At 39.5% G+C, this 5,812-nt stretch overlaps 1 pseudogene; it reads left to right on the top strand.

The window, feature by feature from the left end:
- The first annotated feature begins 2,372 nt into the window (after positions 1 to 2,372).
- Positions 2,373 to 3,845, top strand: LOC143606274 (UDP-glycosyltransferase 73E1 pseudogene; annotated as a pseudogene).
- Positions 3,846 to 5,812: the final 1,967 nt, after the last annotated feature.

Raw genomic sequence — 5,812 nt, forward strand, 5'->3', positions numbered from 1 at the left:
CAACACAGATTAAACTATACTAGACATCAAAGGAAAATCTTTTTGAGTATTTGGATTTTGAATAAAAACTAAACAAAGATTAAAGGTCGTGTGCGTCATGAGAGATCTCCTAACTTTCGCATGCTGCGGTGGGCAAAATCGCCGATCTCGTATTTTCTAATTTCTTACTCCCTCACGCGTCTCGATGATTTTGACTATCTTCCTTGTGTGTCTCGAGGCCCTCATTTGGCATATTTTTATTTTCTTTTATTATTTTAATCCAATGCACGCGCGTATCCTTCTTGATCTTCTCGAGACTCCATAGCATTCACAAAACAGTTTCAAATATGTATCTTTAACGCACCATAACCTGAAATCAAAAGCATGCTTATATTACTAACATTTTCACGAAGAACTAAATAAAACTATTAAATTAAAATCTTTTAATATATGAATTATACACGCCCATCACGCCCTCGTAGAAGAGGAATGTGGTGTGTGCATAGTTGTGGTGCTGACATGGCTCACACTGGCAGATCATAACAAATAATCTATCATGCCAATAATAACGGATCAACTTAGATCTAAATTTGATTATTTGACCTATGATTTTAATTTTAAGCTCAATGATATTTTACTGTATCTTGTTTGGCTGTTTTTTCATTATAAAATCATATGAACGGGTAAATGTAAACCTGCACATTGCAGTGAGTTTGTTGATGGGGTGGGAAATATTAAGGCTCTACTATGAATAAAGTTTATGTTGATATATAGATAAATATAAACACAACGATATATTCGGTATCATATAAATGAGAAGGAAAAATGGCGAACAAAACCGTGGAGTAGCCTCAATGAATTACCGTGTTGTTTAAGTGTAACCTTGAATTAGCATTGGCTTGTACAATAAGTCTTTGGTGATACGTTGTTTCGTGGTTTTTCTTTAAACGGTCCTAAGGAAGAGTATCATACTTCCATCGAGCATAAGATAATATATTGTTGTCTCTAATAATCTAAAGACATTAGTTCAATGTTTTCAGACTCGGCCCGAATGTCGAACCGGACGCCTTACCTGGTCAAAGGTCGGACCGACACGAGAGGGTGAACCGGTGTTTGACCCGGATGATGTCATTAATAATATATATATATATATATATATATATATTATACAAAAAATATAAATATAAAAAAATAAGGCGAATTGGATTTTAATAATCTCAACTTAATGCAGTTGGCCGATAATAATCTCAACCTGAAAAAATTGTTGTCACCAGTACCAACTTTCACATAATTTGTCTTCATTGGACCTTTGTTAAAAAAATTTAATGACGTTAAGTTTTTTTTTCCAAATTTCAAATTGATGTTTTAGGGCTTTCGATCGTAATGAGGATATGAATCGATTGATGTAAAACTTACCACGAAATGGTGCTCCAAACAACTTGATTTTTGTTGATTAAAAGTGTACACACCGAAATTGAAGCATCTTTTAGTCATTTGGACTACCGTTTTGAGGTAAGTTTTACATCAATCGACTTGTATCCTCATTCCGAAGGAAATCCCTAAAACATCAAATTGAAATTTGGAAAAAACTTAACGTCGTTGAGTTTTTTTACAAGGGGGGGGGCAATGAAAACAAACAGTTTGAAAGTTGGGATCTGTGACAACTATTTATCGGTCAACCACATTAATCTGAGATTATTAAAAATAATAACAACCAACTTGTGCATTTACACATATTTTTTTAAATATATAGGATTTATATTTCTTCTATACTAATATAAATGTAGTTTGGTTGGTTGGTAGGTTGGTTGGTTAGTGGAGTATTCAAAAATACTTATTCTAGGTCATGCACCGGGTTCAATTCCTGATGTCCACATCATTTTTATTTAATTAAAAAGATCTTTTTCCCGTTCACTCGGATTCTGGGCCGACAGCCACCCGAAAAACCTGACCGAGTTTTTAGAAACGGGTCAAACACCCTGACCTGATCCACTATAGGTATCGGGTCCCGGTCCGACCAGCCAGGCAGATCCAGGTTTCAAACCACTACATTAATCAATAACTATTTTGTTTTAATTTATTCGTTGTATATTAACACCAAAAATATAGTTTATCATACCTCTAGTTAACACCCCCGCAAGTTCTAGCAATCTCTATATGTTAGAAACAAATTCTCATACGAATTCTCAACATTGGATGTGGTACCACCACACCACACGTGGTGGTTGGCAATTTCCCACATCGTTTTAATATATTTTCCTATCTTTAACGAGACTGGTACAATATAACCACATACTCATGAGATAACATTTTCATAAAACCATCCTCACACTACATATATATAAACCTTTTGCCTTAGATTTCATAACTCAAAAAAAAAAAAATAAAAAAAAATGGGTACTGACCTTCATTTTGTTCTATTTCCTCTAATGGCTCAAGGTCATTTGGTACCCATGGTTGACATAGCTAGAATACTAGCTCAACGTGGTGCTACAATCACCATAGTCACCACACCTCTTGAAGCCAACCGAATTCGACCGGTTATAACCCGTGCCAACGAGGTGAACCTCAAGATTCGGTTACTCGAGCTCCAACTCCCGTTAGCCGAAGTTGGCTTGCCCGAAGGGTGCGAAAGCTTTGACAAACTTCCGTCATTCGAGTATTGGAAAAAGCTCTTTGCTGCCTTGGATTTGTTAGAACAACCCGCGGAGCAAATGCTCCGCAAGCTCTGCCCCCCTCCGGATTGTGTCATATCCGACTTCTGGTTCCCGTGGACTACGTATGTGGCGCGCCGGCTTAACATCCCGCGGCTCGTGTTTAACGGTCCGGGATGTTTTTATTTGTTGTGCTTGCATGCTGCCGTCACTTCCAAATTATTGGGATCGGTTGAATCGGATACCGAGCGGGTTGTGATACCCGGTTTGCCCGATCGGGTTGAGGTTACTAAAGTTCAAATAACGGGTTGGTCGAAAGGGGTCTCGGAAGAGGACATGGGGACTTGGGTCCGGGTTGCCGAAGCGGAGAATGCCGCATTCGGGATTATAGTTCACACTTTTGAGGAACTCGAACCCGAATATGTAAAGGAATACAAAAAAGTAAAAGATAAGAAAATATGGTGTGTCGGCCCGGTTTCGTTATGCAACAAAACCGGGTCGGACCTAGCCGAGAGAGGGAAAAAGGCTGCGATCAACGAGCACGATTGCTTGAAGTGGCTCGATGAAAGGGACCCGGGGTCGGTGTTATTCGTTTGTTTAGGAAGTCTTTCGCGTGTTTCTACAGCACAAGCGATTGAGCTCGGGCTAGGACTCGAGTCGTTAAACCGACCGTTTATATGGTGTGTAAGAAACAAACCCGAGGAACTTGAGAAATGGTTTTCGGAACAAGGGTTTGAAGATAGAGTAAGGAACCGCGGGTTGGTGGTCCATGGGTGGGCCCCACAAGTCTTGATATTGTCACATTGTGCCATTGGGGGTTTTGTAAGTCATTGTGGATGGAACTCGACACTGGAAGCAATCAGTGCGGGGGTTCCAATGGTCACGTGGCCATTTTTCTCGGACCAATTTTTAAACGAAACTTTCATAGTCGAGATTTTGAATATTGGAGTTAGGATTGGTGTTAAGATTCCGGTTATGGTCGGGGAGGAAGAGAAGGTTGGAGTGTTGGTGAAGAAGGAGGATATCAAGTTTGCAGTTGAATGTTTGATGGGAGATGATGAAGATGGAAAACAAAGAAGAACAAGGGCTAGTGAGCTAGCAATAATGGCTAAGCAAGCAATGTTGGAAGGTGGATCTTCTTATGAAAATGTGACTTCATTGATTCGAGATGTCACAGAAACAATACAACAACAACAATTGAAAGATCAGTAATCATTTGTTTAGTCTTTCTATCATTTTCATTTATGAAAGATACATATCCGAAGTTGATCATGAAAACATGTCATCAAGAGTTATACATGTCGTTTTGAAAAAAAAGTGAAAGTTGAAAGTTGTTTCGTAAAAGAGTTTAGAATTATTTAGTAAGTTCATTTTTGTGTTTCTTTACAATGATAAGAATATTAAGGTTATTTATAATGTTTTAAAAACCAATTTCTTGAAAGTAATCGTATGTCCCTTTCTCATATAGAATACATTACATTATATAGCCCAAGATACCATAACAAACTAGCACTACCTAAGTAACAATATAGTTCAAATAAATAAGATGATATCTTCTACTAATATTCCCCCTCAGCTTGGGCGTGTGCAGGACGTGACGTTCAAGCTGTTTCGAAACGTGTCAAACAAGTGTCAAGGTACGTAGTCCTTTCGTGAAAATATCAGCATATTGAAGAGAGGACGGTACATGGAGAACTCGAATATGACCGATTTGAACCTTTTCTCTCACAAAGTGTATGTCCATTAACATGTTTAGTGCGTTGGTGTTGAATGGGGTTCCCTGACAGATAGACTGCTTAAATATTGTCACAATACACGATTGTTGCTTTAGTGATCGACGTGTGTAGCTGAAGAAGCAGGTTTCGGATCCAAGTAGCCTCTGCAACCGCGTTTGCCACCCCCTGTATTCGGCTTCGGCACTGTATCTCGACATGGTTGGCTGACGTTTAGACGACCAGGATATGAGATTATCCCCGAGGAAAATACAGTAACCCGAGGTGGACCGACGTGTGTCCGGGCAGCCGCCCCAATCAGCACCAGAGTAAGCCACAAGAGAGTGAGTGGGGGGGGGGGGGAAGCCGAGATGCGAATACCATAATCTATCGTCCCATGAGTGTACCGTAGAACTCGTTTCATAAATGTCAAGTGAGAGTCCCGAGGAGCATGCATAAATAAACAAATCTGTTGAACTGCATAAGATATGTCAGGCTGAGTAAATGTAAGATACTGAAGTGCTCCGACCAAACTTCGATAAAGCGAACCATCTGGTAATAATTCTCCCTCTGTTTCACTAAGTTTATACGTGGTGTCAACACGTGTGTGTGATGGCTTACAAGCAGTCATGCAGGCTCGATGTAGGATGTCACGCGCATATTGAGCCTGAGATAAAAACAAATCACGATGATCTCTAGTAACTGTGATGCCCAAAAAATGTTGTAACGGTCCAAGGTCAGTCATGGCAAACTCCGCAGACAAACGGGAAATAATATTATTAAGTAGACTCGAATGTGACGCCGTGAGTACGATGTCATCGACATAAAAAAGTAGAAAAGCAGTCTGACCCCCATGTTGATATATGTCACACCCCAAAACACGGCCTAGGCGTATGACACATATGTTGGTACCATAATTGTAATTAAATCAGAGTTACGTTTAAATGGTGGAAGACTTATAAACCTGTGGATTAAAATGTAATATTTACATATTCAAAAGACGAGATTTAAAAGTTTCCCGTTTAATGTTTTAAAATTACTTGTTTTACAAAAACCACAATTATCATTATATTATGTTTAACAAAAAGATCTGAGCCATCGGATATCTTGACCACTTCGTTTTCTCCAAGCGCTATCCTTGATCACCTGCAAAATGTAAGAAAATACGTCACCAACGAATGCTGGTGAATAAGCTGACGCTAAAAATATTTTCTTTACTTGATCACCCCTCGAGACTACGTAGGTCTCGGCCCAACGTGGCTTAGGAATAATCAAGTTAAAATAATGCAATTTATAAACTCAAGTCTCTATACTCGGTTCCCCCCAGCAAACACCGCAACGTTCGAGTAGTTGAGTGCCTATACGTATACACAAGGTCATACTCCCCGCAGGCGAGCGTAAATGTGACCAGGTGTGATGTGCCCACCACATATGTAAGGATCCAGACAAACGTACACGATAGCCTGA

The sequence above is a fragment of the Bidens hawaiensis genome, unplaced genomic scaffold, assembly GCF_021521415.1.
Source record: "Bidens hawaiensis isolate Kalapana, Puna unplaced genomic scaffold, B.hawaiensis_p1.1 tig00002123_1, whole genome shotgun sequence".
Taxonomy (NCBI): Eukaryota; Viridiplantae; Streptophyta; class Magnoliopsida; order Asterales; family Asteraceae; genus Bidens; species Bidens hawaiensis.